Below are 19,058 nucleotides of genomic sequence, written 5' to 3' on the forward strand. Positions count from 1 at the left end.
TTGATGTATAACGCCATGTCCAACTCGGAATTAATGGACATGCTACACCTCAGAAAATCCAAATCCCATCGAGCTACGTGCTCGAGAGACTTGAACCTCAGCACTGAAATAAATAGGACATGCTGGAGGGACAGATTCATAACCCAGAGGCTCCCTTCACTCTGGAATAAAATCCCAGTCCAGGTTAGGCAGAGTCCCTCATTGACTCTCTTCAAGAGGAATCTTGATGAGTGGATGGGAGATCGTAGGTTTACCCCGGGTATCACTTCTGTGTCACTGTTAGACAGAGGCACAGTATACTAACCTCAAAAAAGGGCATAGCAAAATTAATTTTAAATGGGTGGTGAAAGCCAAACACACTCTGGCTAGGCTTATAAATGCCCTAGGGCAGATAGCCTAGTATGAACCTATGAACCTATAATGTTTAGTCTCAGCACTCAATATAGGTTTCGTACCAAGTGAATGGAGAACAGCTACACTCTTTCCCCCTGCATAAGGGAGGATGTTCAACATATATAGGCAGTTACAGACCCATGGGTCTGACCAGCCTCATATGTAAAACCATGGAAAGATCTCTCATGGAATTAATCATTCAGAACATAGGAAACCTCCAAACACTGGACCGATTTCAGCTTGGATTAGTCAAGGGCAGGTCATGCTTACTCAGCCTGGTAGATTTATTTGAAAAGGTCACCAGAGCAATAGATGAAAGCAAAACACTGCATACCTTGACCTGGTCAAAGCTTTTGATATGATTCCCCACACCAACATAGTAGAAAAGCTAAATAAACTGAGAATAAACCCCTATGTCACTTGCTTGATTACCAACTGGCTCACAGATAGGATGCAGATAATCAGAACACAGAAAATTACCTCCCCATAGAAACCAGTCACCAGTGAATTCCCCCAGGGTTCCATGCTGGATCCTCTCCTGTTTGGCATCTACTTTCCTAAAGTAAAAGCCAATGCCAACGGGCTTTGACTAAGTTTGCAGATGACTGCAAGCTAAGAGCAGTCACTGAATCCCCAGAAGACTTGGCCATCTTGCTGGTAGGGTTATAATGAATAACTAAATAAGTGGTGCCAAAATCATGGACTGAAACTAAATTCCAAAAATGCATTATTGTATCTTTTGGGAAGTTATCTACCCCAGGGAACTACCACATTGACAATACACCCCAAAAAGTTGACTCAGTTATTTGGGATTTGGGAAATTATATAGACATGGATATATCCTTTTACCAACACATGACTGTTGTTGTAAGGAAGTCCTTCTATACTGCACAGTTTATAAAGAAAGTGATTGTGACTAGATCAAGGGATATCATTGGTGACCTTTACAAAGCCCTCCTGAGGCCAGTCATTGAATATAATGCTCACTTTGGCATGTATCTGTCCTGACCCATGCAACAACCGGAATGCTCACAGAGATTCCTTATTAAAAGGATCCAAGGCCCAGGCAACATGTCCTACATGGACAGACTCCAAGCCTTGTCACTGCTAAGAGGTAACCAGTGTCTGGAATACAAGGCATCCTCTGACTCATTACTGATGGATTTACTGCACATCAGCAAGTCAAATGGTATCAGAAAATACTCTGTATAGAGATCTAAACCTCTTCTGCAACATCAACAGAAAGGTTTGGAGAGCGAGATGTATCTTGTATAGGATACTGCTGCAGTGGAACAGCTTTCCCCTCCATATAAAACAAAGTTCATTCCTGTACATATTCAAGTATAACTTAGATCTATGGATGGGAAACAGAAAATTTACCCCTGGACTGTACCTTGTACTACTAATAAGCAGAGGTAGCTCCTAAATGCTTTTTCCCATGCATAGTTCCCCTGAAATTATCTATGGTATGATCCCAGATATTTTTATTAGGGGTAATATATAATTATCGACAAAAGGATGGGTAAGGCCAATCTGTAACCAAATTGGATAGGTTATTTTGAACACAATAGGGGAAACTGACTAGGTGTAAAATGGCCAACAAGGGTAGGTAGCCTAGTACTTACCTATGAATACATACATATATATATATATATATATATATATATATATATATGTAAGTAGCACAGTTGGACATCAGATCCATACTCTGAACCTCTTACTGCAACAAATCTGTCCAAAGGCTCTCAAAATGGGGGTCACGGGACACAAACTAGGGACCTCTTTTAATTATTGCTTTTATCCCTTCCTCTCCAGCAGCAAGTGTTCTGCCTTGCAACAAAGTAATAAGTCCTACTAAGTCTTGAACCCATAGCCCTTTAAACTACAATTAATGCAATGAACCATTACACTGTATGAGCTCTAAAAAAATAGTGATGATTTTCCAAACATATCAGTTAGTACAGTCATTTAACAGTAGGGAAAGGAGTCGGTAGAATCAGTCAGAGTCTCTATACATACATGTATATATGTATGGGGATGCATATATGTGGACAAATCTATGCATAGTATATATATATAGCTATATATATATATATATATATATATATATATATATATACAGAGAGAGAGAGAAAGAGAGAGAGATATCACACACACACACACACACACATATATATATATATATATATATATATATATATATATGTGTGTGTGTGTGTGTATACATAAATATGCATAAATATATAACAGCTACAATCACATGCAATCTGAGGGTCATGCTGCTGCAACCTAGAAGTCTAACTCTGAAAATGCACTCACTGGAAGTATTCCTTAAAATGGGGAACAATGACATCTGTGCTGTAACAGAGACCTGGTTAAAGGCAGCAGGAAGCACCCCATGCACTACCAACATATACCTCATTCCACACCTTTTGGCTGCAGAACCTGGACTGGAGCTCCAAAGGTGGTGGTATTTCCATATTCATTAAGGATGCACATACCTCAACAGTGGTAGACTAACATTATGCATTACAGTTCGTGCAGGTATAGCTAACATGGGTAAGACAGTGGTTCAGGTTGTAGACTACTATAGGTCCGCAAACATGTCCCAAGACTCACACTCCATGTCCATAAACACCCTGGAAAATATTAGTGTCCAACCTAATGCTCTCATGCTAGTTGACTTCAACTACCCCACAATTAACTGAGAAAGCTACTCATGTAATGCACATGCCCTTCACATTGACCTTGTCCTTGCTAACATTGGCTACTGTTACTGTACACCTATAGTCAACTCCTCCCTTCTTATATCTTAAGACAAATTAATCACCTTTGGAAATCCACAGCCCTCCCATTCCCCCTGCACAGGTAACCACCATGAAAAGCCTTTCCAAAGCTAACTATGGCCTCCCAAAATCAGAGGTGACTAACCTCACAGCAGCCATGCAAATGGAGACTAGTTGCATGGATACCACCATACCCAATAGAACCAGGACCCTCATCTTCAAAAAAAAGGAAGCAAATCAGGTGGTTCCCAGTCATAAAGAAACTGTACAACAGAAGAAGAGAACTGATATGGAATAAGGTGAAGTCCCAAGACTGGAAAAAACCCTTATCAACCTCAAATAAAACCTGAAATCCCTCATCAAATGCTACAAAGTTAGCTGTGAAAACAGAATTGGAGCACATAGTAAAGATAACTACAAGGCCTCATGCAGTTATGTAAACAATCTTCATGGCAATACCAAGATTATCTCTTAGCTACTAGACAATGATACCTCCTAGACTGAGCCAACAAATATTTTCAATATATACTGGCTGACAAACTGATTGCAAACTGTACCCCCCCCCCCCAAAGGGCCACTCACAATACCAGTACACTGTCAGGCACCCAGTTTTACTGCTGCACAGGTTAAAACACCACTGTCCAAAGCCAAGAATACAGCTACTATGGGACCTGACAATATCTCTGGCTGTGTTCTACATGACCTACAGAGCGACCTGGCACCTCATCTGTGTGTCCTGTTCAAGCACAGCCTCACCTCAGGTTTTGTACCCTACTGAATTGTGCACTGCTACAGTCACCCCACTCCACAAATGAGGTGTGACTGCAGACCATAGAAAATACCCCCCAAATGCTTGACAAGTCTGTTATGCAAAGCTATGGAATGCATCATCATGCAACTAATAAACAGGTATATGGGAATCTGCAGACTCAGGATTCTACACAGTTTACTTTTGTGAAGGGTAGGTCAGACCTGCTCAATCAACCTGGTCAACTTCTTGGAGTCAGTCACCTGAGCTGTGGATAAAGACAAGGTGGTGGAAATAGCTCAGTTGGGAGAGTATTAGACTGAAGATCTAAAGATCCCTAGTTCAATCCTGTGTTTTGGCATGGAAACCTTTTCCTACTTATAAACCTTGTTACCATAATAAACAGAACATGCTGGAGGGAATATATTCCTGTCCCAGAGACTTTCTATGCCCTGGAACAGACTACCCATTCATGTCAAGAAGAGCTCCTCAATAGCTCTCTTTAAGAAAAATGTTGACGATTGGATGGGAAATTCACTTCTGTGGCTCTGCTCAACAGGGGCACAGGAAAAATATTTTCTTGGGTGGCAAAGGCCAGGGAACCTGTTTGGCTAGGCTTGTATAGGCCCCAGGGTCAATAGCCTAGTACCCACCGATGAACCTATGAACATGAACCTATGAACCTATAAGTATGAGTGTTCTGTATGTAAAAAAATATTACTTTTCTATACTGGATCTGGTGCAGGTGGACCTTGGAGAAAGTGATTATAAATACAAGGTAGAACAGTTAGAGACTGGCAGGTTAGCCAGCAAGCAAACAGTTTGTCTGGGCTAAATGAGTTTATTAATATCAAGTGATTTTTTAAAAGGCTAAAGATTATAGAAAAATTATGAAATATTTTTTTTTGCATTTTATATATGTTTATTAGTAAGCAGACTTTTCATAAGATGCGTTTGTATTAAATTTTGTCACTTTAATTAAATTTTTTTATTAATCAAGTGATTTGTCATGTGGTTTCCAGAATGCTTTATATGGAATGTTTTATTAGGATTTCTCATTCTGCAGAAGTCCTACTGAACATTCAGGTGAAAGCTCTAAATAAATCTATTTGGATGGTGTTTGCTGTAGCCCATTCACTGGTTAAAACTAGTTTGTTGATATGTTACTGTTTTTGTTGAATATTTCAGTCTCTGTCATACAGCACTGTAGGTTTCCAATTGTCTATAATCTCTTTCTTTCCTCTTTTCCATATAAATGTAATCACAGTCCTGCAGAATTCCTTCTCCTCTTTAATTTCTTCTAACAACTCATCATGAATTGCTAATAATGTTTCTTCCCCACCTTATCCATTTACTTATAAATGTTTGACACCATTCTTTTGAGGTACTAACTGCTCATTAACCAAACCAAACCACTTTTTCCAACTCTTCTAATTATTTTTCCCCATAAATCTCTTATTTTCTTTTTGTAGCTTCTTCACTGAACAACCTTTTTCTGTCTCTATGTTCCTTTCTTTATACACATCTCAAACATATTCCCCCACATCTTTCATAAATCCCTGTTTGTCCTTCACAGTCTCTGTCTATATCATATATCACTGTAGCTTTCAAATTGTCCATAATCTGTTTCTTTCCCCTTTTCATATAAATTTAATCACAGTCATGCATAATTCCTTCTTCTGTTTAACTTTTTCTAATAACTCATTAAGAGGCTTCACGCAACAGACCACCCCTGAGTGGACATTACAGTACTTACATAAAATCACACACCCTGTCAGGCATTATTGCTTGTTTACTGTACAGTTAAACCCTACTAAAGCAAATGTTTGGAATGCTACTTTTCCCAGTAATGCTTTGACCTGCAATCTTTTTTATAAATTAGTAAATCACATATTAAGCAAATGTGTTATGCCCCCTCTTACTTGGTGACACCATTTTAATATTACCAGCCAACATTAAATCATTGTAAACCGTTGAGATTTAAAACATGCTGATTTTTGATTTTGAGATTTGATCCTTTACCCTTTATAAGCCTTTGTCCTTCTTTCACATTCTTTTTCTTCTTTTAATTTTTTACCCTGTGATATTTCTGTTTTGTTTTCTTCTTCTTCTATATTTCTATAGTAATTTCTCCTGTTTCTAACAAAAAGAAATCTGTTTTCTTCAGCTATGTATCACTTTTCAAGCAAACTATATTGCTATATCTGAGTCCTCATTACCTTAACCACATCACCCCATTCCACCTTTTCATGTGTGTCATTTATGATCACATTACAGTAAATCTCAGTTAACTGGAACTCAAGCAACCAGAAATAAAAATCGAAAAATACAGTATAATTTTGATGTGTTGCACTCTGCCCCCCCCCCCCCCCGCAGAAACATACCCTACGTTTTTTGAGTTTTAAAAAGGAAGATAGGAATACATTCCGTCTCTCCTCAACCTAAGAACAAGTCAAACCAATCAAATAGTATAGGGTACAGTATTAGTCGGGCCTATTTTTAATAGGAAATCTCAAGCAACCAGAAACTACAGTTATCTGGCATCTACCAATCCCCATGTGTGCTGGGTAACCAAGAGTTTACTGTACATTAATTTTCAGTGTCAGAAATATTCTACAATCTTAGTATAGTCACAGGGTCAGATTCTTTAACATCTACACTAAATGTACACCATTCTGAGTGAACAGACAATGCAAGCATAACTTCTACTTTCTTCCTCCTAATTTTAGTTTTCCTACTGATTTTCTTGCAACCTTAAATATTGAGGGGGATTCATAAAAGTTACCACAATGTGTAGACTATGTCTACACTTAGTCTAATCTTTCTGTGTGAATAGACAGCACAAAAAATGTGGAAGGGTTGTTCTTGAATACAGCTTGTGTACACTTAGTGTAGGCATTCAACAATCTGGCCACAGTTTTTTGAATATGTGTCAATTTGTTCAATATGTATTTAATATTAAAACCAAAAATGCCCCCCCCCCCGTTCGCACTTTCTGCATTTCATTTCACATTTTTTTTACCAGTCTGTTTTCTCTATGCTGTAAACATTGTTGCTAAAAACATTCAGTCCCCACAAAAAAGCAATATTTTTGTTGTTTGCTAAATGACACAACTTTAGTTTGATATGTAGAAAGACCCATGCTTCCTGCCCACCCCTGCTCATATGTAGCAGTCACTAATAATTTTCTTTATATCACTTAATTAATGTATCATTTGTCAGCTGGGTAAGTGGACAGGTCCATGACTGCTACTAGCCAAAACCCACGCTGTAGAATAAACACAACATAATGATTAAAGATACACATCAATACAAAAATCTTATACTATAAAATAGATACCAAATTGAGGCATGTCACAATATACAGTAATAGCAGTGCACGTCTTAAGCCTTGAGTGTAATAGATGGTAAATATGTAAATAACTGGATTTAGTACATCCAGCCTTACATTACTGAACAACTGCAGTTTGACATTCAATAGCAAACAGCAGAATACAGCTCCTTCTTGAAACATTGGACAGGTATTAGATTACACCTGTACTCCACAGTATCCCTGAAACAATCATATTTGAATTCTTCCATCCTTTTCCCTTAAACAGTGCTAGTTTCACTCGGAGTGATTTCATTAGGTAGACTGTTCCACGAGGAAGGGGTTAGTTTACTGACAGCTTTTTCCCAGCTTGCCAGTGAGAATTAAAGGTTATGTAGTTATGTAGTTTGAGCCTGCCATGGCTTCTCAAGGAATAATATGGATCACATACAATAATTTTGTTATCTAGTGGAAAGCAGTATCTATTAGTAAGCCATTTGGAAGTCAAACTATTTAGCAGAGAGGACCCCTTATAGTGAAAGGTAGCCAATCTGCATTGTGTATAGCATAGCAGTGATGCTCTGCTTTTCTGGAGAGGTGAATGAACCTCAGAATCAGATATTTCGATGTTTGTACCATAGCTGTATGTTGTGATAATTTCGGTACAATAGCTGTGAAGTTAAATTGTAGTCAGATTGATAGCTATTGTCCAACACACCTCAGTTGTGAGAAGATGCAACATTTTGTGTGCTACCTTGTCTTGTTTTATAACTTTGGTTTTCAGTTCTATATGAGTTTTGAAGGATAGCATTTGGTCAAGTAATAATTTTAAATACTTTTGTTGAAAGTTAAAAGAAGATGAATTCCAGTGTGGCCTTTGGTGCTGAGAGGTTGTAATTTAGTCATTCCCTTAGAAGTACCAAAAACATGGCAACATATTTTTATGGCTTAATGGTCATTTTCTTCATAGCAAAGTCATTTTGAAGAGAAGAGGCAAGGACATTGTCATTTGCATATGTAAAGCAGCTAATATGAGGAAGATTCTAGACAAATTGTTGATTTACAATAAAAAAAAGTAGAGGCCTTATTGCAGGGCCCTGAGAACTCCTTTAGTACACATTTTTGCTTCAGAGTAGAAATTGCTCCCTAAACCGGTGGCCAATATTCATAGTCAGGGGCTTAACATTTTCATAGTGGTAATCCACAAATGGCAGGACTACAGACATGCAAATCCTGGAATTTTATCATGAATACAGAAATGCAAAGGAATTGTTAACAAAACGTCCCCTGTTGCAAAAGCTTAACATGCTCAACACTTAAATGATAGGGGGACAGCTAATATGCTGATAAGGGGCCTTAGACATTTGTGTAAGAGTATGATTCTTAGACATGAGTGTATAGTGAAGTAATTAACATACTAAGTGTGTAAATAGCCCAGAAATGTAGATGTAAGCATCAGTTTTCCAGGAGAATACAGAGATGTGAGTTGGAGATTGGTTTGCTAAATGTTTCATTTTGGTGCTTATGCATACCTGGACATATTACTGAAGTGGTCACTTGGGGAAATGTTTCATTTTGGTGTTTGTGTGTCCTTGGACATACTCCTAAAGGAGTTGCTGGGAAAATAATTAATTTGTGTCAGAGAAATGCTTGTGCATATATGGTAAAACTGCTGAAACCATCGCTGGGCAAAATAATTTATATTGTTATTTTCAGTGCTTGTGCATACTTAAGACAAACTAATTGCTGGGGGAAGCAAATCATTTGTGTACCAGGGAAGTGCGTGTGCATACTTGGACAAACAAGTTTGCGGATTGTAACTCCAATATCAAATTTAAAGCATTGCTTTTAATAAAGGATGTGCATACCAAGCGAATGTCAGACCATGAATTGCAAACCACTAAATTAGTATACACTGCTTTACAACATTTCTTATTTGCATCTTATTATTTTTAAGACCTTTTGCATTACCATAAATGGCCTCTATGAATCTTGCCTTTGCTACGCTCATTCGTAATCATCATGGTACCCTTTTCACATTTGCACAAGCAACTAAGAACACTGACCTGTAATTGATGCCTCATTCAAGTATTTTGTTTTCCATAAAAGGCAATCAGTGTTTATATTCCATCACAAATTTTGCTGCCAGCTGAAAAGTCTCAAAGGTAGTATCAACCAAACTTTACTTATTAATATGTATAGTTGAATGCATGTGTTGCACTGCAAAGCCCAATGGTTTTATTAATATTCCTCACATAGCATACAGTGTGTGTCAATAAAATTTCTGTCCTTTACTTTAATCATTATTAAACTAGTTTCTAGTACTCCAACTGATATTTGCTTACTCTGCAATGCTACCACTTAACTCAATTTATCTGGTCCTTCATTTTTACTTATTTCCATTCCAGCCATGTCTAAGTAAACCCACACTTTTTTGCACACCTTCACTCTGCAGCACTGCTGATACTCCATTTACACCTGTGTAACTACACCTGCAATTTTGAAACCACCTTGTCAGCTTTGTCATTCTAGGCAACTAGCATCTCATTAGAGAAAGACCCCCTTGTCCCTTAAGCTTAACAAAACTTTGGCAACACTCTGTTTACAAAGTGATATCTGAACTACTTCAGTGCATTAGTTCACATCAGTGTGATCTCTCAGTTGTACACCTCTTGCAGCCCCCTTCTCAGCATTCACTCTGGAAAATACTACTGTTATAGCTTGGTGTATCCTCAGTAATCTTCTCCCACTCAAACAAGTAACCGATTATTTAGTTTATTTCACAGACAACAAAATCAGAACAATATTTATTACATTTTTTGTTAAGTAAACAGATTGGTCTCAGACAAGATTACATCACATTTCCAATGTAAGTTGTACAGAGCATACAAATAACTTATAGTTCAACTCTTCCAGAAATAAGCATTCAGCATATTATAATAAGATCTGATAAAACCTCAGTTTAAAGTACTCCATAACAAAGAAAACTGAGATCCATAGAATTGTAATGAATAAATGTGACAGGAAGCTTAAAATAAAGCTTGTCTTTTTCCCAGAACTTAATGCACACTTAGAATAATGTTTTCAGTTCTCAGCAAGAATACAAACTGTATGAATGTCCTTTATAATTCATCACTCTGAACATTGACATTTGTGCCGTAACAGAGACCTGGTTCAAGGCAGCAGAAAGCACCCCTGCACTACCAGGCTATAACTCATTCCACACCTTTCAGCCCCAGAACTTGGATTGAAGCTCAAAAGGCGGTGGTGTTTCCATATTCGTAAAGGATGTGCACACCTCCAGACTGGTAGCCCAACATAATGCATGGGAGATACTTCAGGTGCAGCTAATATTGGGTAAGACAGCAATTCAGGTCATAGCCTGCTATAGGTCCCCAACCATGTCCCAAGACTCACACTCCACATTCCTACGCATCCTGGAGAATATTAGGGTCCAACCTAACACTCTCATAGTGGGCAACTTCAGCTACCCCTCCATTAACTGGGAAAACTACTCATGTACCAATACACTTGCCCAAAATTTCCGGGAATTCATTAATTCCAATGACCTGGACCAGCTCATTCTTACCCCCACTAGAGATAGCAACATCCTTGACCTGGTCACTACTAACATGGGTGACCATTGCTCTACACCAATAGTCAACTCCTCCCTGGTTAGATACAACCACAAACTAATCACCTTGGACATCCACATCCCTCCCACCCCCCCTGCAAAGGTAACTACCATGAAAAACTTCTCCAAAGCTAACTTTGGGCTCCTAAAAACAGAAGTAGTTAACTTCACAGCACCCATGCAAATGGAGAATAGTTGCATGACCGCCGAATCATACACCAATGCACTGTACAAACACATACACAAATGCATGGATCTCGCCATACCCAATAGAACCAAGAAGCTCTCCTCCAAAAAAAGAAAGCCAATCTGGTGAGGCCCTGCCATAAGCAAACTCTATAACAGAAGGAGGAAACTGATGCAGAATAAGGTAAAGTCGCAAGACTGGAAAAACTCCCTTATCATCCTCAACAAAAAGTTGAGATCCCTCATCAAATCCTATAAAGCTAACTATGAAAACAGAATTGCAGCAGATAGTAAAGAAACCCACAAGGCCTTCTATAGTTATGTAAAGAATCTCCACGGCAATACCCATATTTGCTCTGAGCTACTGAACAATGGTACTTCCTATACCAAGACAACAGATATTGCCAGTATATTGGCTGAAAGATTCCGTGCCAACCCCTCACCCCCCAAAGGACCAGTCACAATACCAGTAGATTACCAAGCACCCTGTATTACTGCTGCACAGGTTAAAGGAGCATTGTCCAAGACCAAGAATACAACTTCTATGGGACCTGATAATATCCCTAGCTGTGTTCTACATGAACTACAGAGTGAACTGGCACCTCACCTGTGTGCCCTGTTCAATCACAGCTTCACCTCAGGCTTTGTCCCTACCGAATGGCGCACTGCTACAGTCTTCCCTCTCCACAAATGAGGAGCAACTACAGACCCTGGGAACTATCGCCCCATTAGCCTGATGAGTCTGATATGCAAAGCTATGGAATGCATCATCATGGACCTAATAAACAAGGAATTAGGGAATCTCCAAACTCTGGATCTCACATAGTTTGGTTTTGAGAAGGGTAGATCATGCCTGCTCAACTTGTTCAACTTCTTTGTGTCAGTCACCAGAGCTGTGGATGAAGGCAAGGTAGTTCATTCAGCCTACCTTGATCTGGCCAAGGCCTTTGATACCATTCCTCACTCAGGAATCAGAGAAAAACTCACTAAGCTAGGCATCAACCCCTATATCATTAGGTGGGTTGCAAACTGGTTCACAGGTAGAACCCACAGTGTGAAAGTAGCTGACTCCAAGTCAGACTGCCGACCAGTCACTAGTGAAGTCTCACAGGATTCAGTCCTGGGTCCTCTCCTGTTTGGTATCTACTTCTCTGAAGTCCAGGCCAACACGAATGGACTCTGGCTGACAAAGTTCGCAAACGATTGCAAGATGGGAGCTATTATTAACTCTTCAAATGATGTTGACATCCTACAGGAAGGCCTCACTGAGACCAATGACTGGTGTCAGAATGATGGCCTTAAGCTCAATGCCAAAAAATGTGTCGTCATCCTCTTTGGGAAAACCCGGTTCACATAAATTACCACATCTATGGTAGTCCACTGAACACAGAAGGCATTATAAGAGATCTGGGAACACAAGTTGACACCAACCTCTCTTTTGACTACCACATTGCCACTGTGGTCAGAAAGTCCTTCTATGTGGCACACCTCATTACTAAGGGTTTTGCATCCAGGAAGAAAGAGGTCATTGTCTCCCTCAACTCTTCTCTCATTAGGCCAGTCATTGAGTACAATGCCCCATTTGACATGTACCTTACTAAACACCTGCAACAACTAGAGAGGCCGCAAAAGTACCTCACAAAGAGGATCCTAGGCCTTAAACATTTGTCCTATATAGACAGACTCAAAAAACTCCAACTATTCTCTGTCTCATATCACCTACTTATAGGTGATCTCTGCTTGACTTACAAAGCCACATCTGACCCAGCTCTGTTAGAAATGCTACATCTAAAGAAATCCCAATCCCTCTGCACCACATGTTCCAGATACCTCAATCTAATTACCACAATTAACAGAACATGCTGGAGGGACAGGTTCTTAACCCAGAGACTGTCCATGCTACGGAATAGACTTCCCATACATGTCAAGCAGAGCACCTCACTGGCCCTCTTCATAAGAAATATTGATGAGTGGATGGAAAATAGAAAAGTCACCCCAGCAATCACTCCAGTGGCTTTACTTGACAGAGGCACTGGGAACTAAGGTCGGATGGCACAATGCCAAGGTAATCCTATGGGCTAGGCATGCAAAGGCTCTAGAGTCATTAGCCTAGTACATACCTATGAACCCATCAAACCCTGAACTAGTAATTCTTGGTAATTCAACCACTATACAAAGTCCCTCATAAAAGGAAATATCAAAAGTTTTCGCATCCTATTACATACTCCCTTCTGAGCAAAATAAACCAACGTTTTCCACACAGGAGCATATAATTTTGATATTGAAATTGGTGCATACCATTTTCCTTTCACAGTTTCAGCAAATCATTAATTATATTCTACTGCCTAGTGTTTTTCAAAATTAAGTAATCTCATATTCTGTGTATTCCTTACCCTGACATTCAAATTCCATGTCTACCTTTCTAGAAGCTTACAAGCATAAGCCTTGAAACAATGTTCAAGTAATTGATGGCGTATACATTTTACTAAAATATCTATGTGAACAGTAAAGTCAAATAAAATTGGATGTATCATTTGAAACAAAAAAAACAGGAAAGCACCACAGAATCAGTCGCAAACAATTATTATGGAAAATACGACGACAAGTATACCAAAAAAGAAGACAGAAAAGACCAAACTCAGGCCCAGTCATAAAATTAGTATTCAGCCATCACTTTATTTTTCCCAAAACTTGAAATGTAAACTAGGAACTGTTGATAACACAAATATTAATTAGTCTGCAATTATACTGTTGATTTAAAACATCCAAGACAAAGTCTCTATCTGGTTCAATAACAAATCAACTAATGTCTTAACTGAATTCAAGTCTTACTGGAACAAAAAAGAAAATAACAAAACAACAATATGTATCCAAACCCCCAAATAAATCTAGATAGCCACTTTGGTTGTACCACAAGTACCTTTCTTCTAACTTATAACATATCATTTTCAAGATGGAGATTAAGGTTGTGCAGTGACGCTTCATCTACCTAATGATAATTGCAAACTAATAACATTAAGAGCAGGAAATGTCATGTGGCAGGTTTATGCTGTTCTCAGTACCTTCAATTCCTTTTGTGTTTACCCTCCGCAATAACTTAATTCCAGTTTACAGCTTCAGAAACCACACTTCCAAGTAAATCAGATTCCACAGCCTCATAACTGCCACTTTTGATGGAAAGGAAATCTTCAGAGTTTCCCCAGAATATGCCATTTCTGAAGGAGAATTTTCTTGCATTTCAAAATTGCTACCAGTTTACAATTTATCTTATCGGACACCTTGATTTTGTATTGTATAATATACCCCCGAACATTTTAAAGCTTCTAGAGTGTGTAACTTTTTAATACAGTTTCCCCCTTGTATATCTACTTTATTCATGATCCCAATTCAAGTTAGAACACTGCCCCTTGAAATACCGAAAACCATTGGAAAAAATATATTTTGTCAGAATACCTGCATAACTAAATCTGCGTCCCCAATAAACTGTTCATTGTCATCTGGTGTAAATGTTTGCTTTCTATTTTTTTTTTATCAATTACCATTTGCATTCCTATTCTAGTCTATGGTTAAGTCCTTTCTTCACTATGACATAAACTATGCACACTTTGACAATTACATGATAATTCCATCTTTGCATTCTTCTTCTGCAAGTTTGTTTTTAGACTCAACACAAACTTTCTTCCAGGCATTACTATGTTGGTCATAAACAGAAAAAGATGACCAAGGTTGTTTCATCTTTTTTTTTTTTTTTTTTTTTTTTTTTTTTTTTTGCTCAGAGTTTTGCAACATTAACTGTAAGCCATGCTACATCTAAAGACTTGTATCTTAAATGGATTCAGAAGGAAATTAACTCATGCATGCCCTTTTTGATGTTAACTTGTACAACTGCATCACTTTATACTAAAAGTCATACCTTTCCATGGGGACCCTGGATACAGAAAGCAAAAACATAAAGGAAGCTCCTCTAATCCAAACCACTTCTAGTCTCATGATCTCTGTTTGCATACTCTCAAGCTTAATTACTTTGAATAATTCCCAGAAAAGTCTTTGGACATTGTACACAGTCTGAGAGTACTTTTGAGCTGCATTTACTCTGCTTGGCAGTTGCAGCCATTCAATGCTCTGCCTCCATCTGCAATACCACAGGTCTTGGACTTATTGGTGAAGTAACAGAAACATTAATGTATTCTGAAAATTCCATGCCATCTATTAAATCAGAATCCTTCTCTAATGTTATAATATCAAACCACAATTATTCAAAGTGTGATGGGATCACTGGAGTTCTGTACCTTTTCAGAACCTATGAAGTATTTAATCTACCATCCTGCATTATAGTAACCTTTATGTACTCTTTGCAACTACCAAAACTCTGCTTATGATAATCATGAGCTGCTGCCATCTTGCAACCACATTGGAACTGGAGAATTTCTCTGGTGCCCTGGACATGTTTCTCCTCAGTATGAATATTACATTGGGTATATCCTAAAAGTAGGCCTAGTGAAACTTATCTGGGCAACAAAACATAAAAATATATAAAAATGTCCATTTTTCTGACATACTAATCTAGTCATGTTCCCTTCTTACTATAATCTTCAGTTATTTACATCATTTCAGTTTACATAAAATCTTTCATCTCTAAGTGATCATTCCATAAATGTTTCCATAACAGTTATTAATTTTCGTTAATAACTCAATATTTAACTATCAATACATTGCTCCATTTCCCCCTCCTGTGGTTTCACTATTAATATTACATAATCTGAAAACCCAATTATTTTATCACATGCTTTTATTACCTTGACACTAATGAACTAATAACATGATCTCTCTTCTTTCACTTTTAAAATTAGTAGATATTTTCTTATTCCTCATCGCAGACTTTTTTAAATTGACAACCTAACATATTTTTTTCTGCTCTGATGTCACAGTTAGTCTCCTAAACATACAGTTCTTTCTTTTTTTTATTTTAATGCCCTTGCAGGTATTCAAATACTTTTTTTACATTCTAATATGTATATTGGAAATGTTATATACAAGTTTCCTAACATTTTCACAATCTGTAATATATGGGTCTAGGGCACTGGATCGAGAATTCAGTGCACAATACAGAGTAGTTTTGACACCATTTGGTTGACACAGACAGATGGTTGTGAGACTGACAATTCCTGAGTAGGGGAATATTTCCTTTCCCCAGGAATTTTGCAATCTCTGATTTAGTATATATAATTGGCAGCTTGCCCTCTTGCAAAAACAATTGCTGTTGGTTTATTCTACTCCCGGGTAATGCCCAGAGCATGTGCAGAATGTGTCGATATTGCTGTGTTCAACATTATGACGTACATAAACACTGTATATAATGCTTCCATCTAGGCATACTTTCCAATCCATTCCTCCTCTTATCTAGCGCAATAGCCTTGGATATTCTTCTTCACCAAAATAATACCATTCGCCTCCTTCAGCTCTTAAATATTTTTTTCTTTCTTGTTTACACACAAGCCTTCTGTCTGAATGGTAACTATATTCAAATCTTTCTTTTTAATACAAGATAAAAATATTTCTTTTCTTTTATTTAACCCAGTTAACATTAACCAACAAAAATGTAATCTAATCTTGTTTGTTTTCTGTCTGCCTCCTTTTTTTTCTTTTTTTTTGTTTGTCCTGTGATATTGTTACTATGTTTTCCTTACTCCTCTTCCTCTTCTGTTATAGAAGTTTCATTGATAGTTTGAAATACTTTAAAATCTACTAACATCCTCTGCGTGTTCTTTTTGCTTGTTTGTTTGTTCTAACCTCTCCTTCTGTTGCATGCCATCATTATTTTGCAGTAGCTGTTGCCATACTTGTTATAGCGTCTCAACACATTTGGTGCAACAGAGGAAATCGTCTCACAGGCTTCAGCAAACATCAAGCGAGAAACTGCAGTACTCAGGGACATCGATGTAGATTATTTATATTATTGGAATCATTACTAACAGTTTGTCAGTCTGTACATGTTCACACACCTCATTTCCACCCCTACTAGACACAATAAAAGTAGTAATAAAAGCCCCACCAATTCTCCAAGCCATATTTTTACTTCAGACCCCCCTCCCCGACTCCTTAAGCAATCACCTCCCTGCTTTTACAATTAGGCAGCCAAACTACCTCGTGGAACATCACTGCTACAATCTAGTGCATAAACTCACATCTTCCATAAGGATGCTTTCCTGGCTATGCATTAAGTGGAACTGCCTTCATGCGCTCCTTTTAAATGACACTGTCATACACACTTTAATGATGCATTTCTCTCCATCCTAAATGAACAGGCCCCACTAATAAACAAAAGAGCTAAAAAAACATGCACACTGATTAACTATAAAAAGCAGAATGATAATTAAAGAAAAAGGTAGAGCTTGGAATACTTGGAAACAAATTAAAATCTAGTTCAGCCACCAAAACTATAAACAACTCCAAAACACATGGCCAAGCTTGACAAAACACATACTATACAAACTTCCAGCACACTAAACAATCTCAAACTTTTATGGTCCTCCAGCAACAAACATACACATCCTTGCCACATTCCTAACCCAATTCAAGTGTAAATCGAATAATTGGAGGGGGAGTAGGAAATTCATCCCTGGTTTGGCACATGTGTCTCTAATGGGCACTGGCAGCATGTAAATGGTTCATCTTGCAGGTCCTTGCTTGTAAATTTTTCATCTCCCAAGCCCCTGCTTACATTTACCAAGGGTATCAGAACTTGCTAGAGATTTGGCATGCATGGCTAGGTTTAAAAAGCCCTTGTGGTTGTTATTGTAGTAAACACCTATGAACCTATGCACACTACCCACCATCTCCTTCTAATTACTACACTAATTAAAGCACTCAATATACATTTTATTGACACCATAATTTCCCACTTAAACATTACCACCTTTAACACCCTACCCCTCCTGAGTCAGGTAATCCCAACACATTTTATTTTGATTGCATATGTACATCCACCATCAGGAAATACCTTCTCAAACTGAAGCCAACTACACTTGCCCAAGCCAATCTTCCTGCATGGTATATTACATTTTCAGCTTACCCAACCTCCATCTTAATAAACCATTCCATCACAGAAAGCTACATACCTAAAATCTGGAAAAATGTTAAATCCTATGCCATACACAAAGGTGGCTGCTGTACTCGTATGTTTAAATACAGACTATTAGCCATTCTGACCCTCATCATCCAAAGTCTTAGAAAAAACGTGATCAGTCTGAACTACTTCAGTTTGTTACCACAAACAATTTGCTAAGCCTCACATAACACTGTTTCTGGCCATCACATAGTGCTACAACAGCTCTTTTCAGCTCTGCTACCACCATCAATAGTGACAGAAATGCAGCAAACTCAGTAGCAGCACTTTCCCTTGAGTTTTAAAAACTTTTGATGACATGTTTCACCAAAAACTACTCTACAAGCTTTCCTCCCTAGGATTACAACACTCATTTCTCATCTGGTTCAACAGCTACCTCAGAGAGAAACTTCAAGCTGTAAAACGGGAAAATGACATCTCTCTATTTCTCTTGGTGCTTACAAGGATGCCTCAGGAATCTATCCTTGGTATTTTGCTATTCAGTGTTTTCATAAATTACCTACATAACTCAAGTAAATGTGCTGCTATTAGTTAGTATGCTAATGAGTCCACACACATCTACACTGCCAAAAACCTACAGTAACTTCAGACCCAAACCCAGGAATCCTTCAACTCCATTGAAACATGGCTGTGTAATTCTCAATTACTATTAACCCATAAGAAGACCAAACTTATTCTGTACACATTTAAACAATACTTTAATGACAAAACTCTCTTAACCAATACTTTTTCTGACCAAACCAAAATTGAAAATGTGACTTGTACCAAGCTCCTATCTGCCATCAAATATGATAAGATGAAATTCTACCATTGCCCTCCTATATGTGTCTCCTATATTTGTCAGCCTGTAAGGTACTCAAATAACTGTGCTAGAA

The sequence above is a fragment of the Protopterus annectens genome, chromosome 8.part0 (genome assembly GCF_019279795.1).
Source record: "Protopterus annectens isolate FY-2018-M chromosome 8.part0, PAN1.0, whole genome shotgun sequence".
In the NCBI taxonomy this organism is placed as follows: Eukaryota; Metazoa; Chordata; order Ceratodontiformes; family Protopteridae; genus Protopterus; species Protopterus annectens.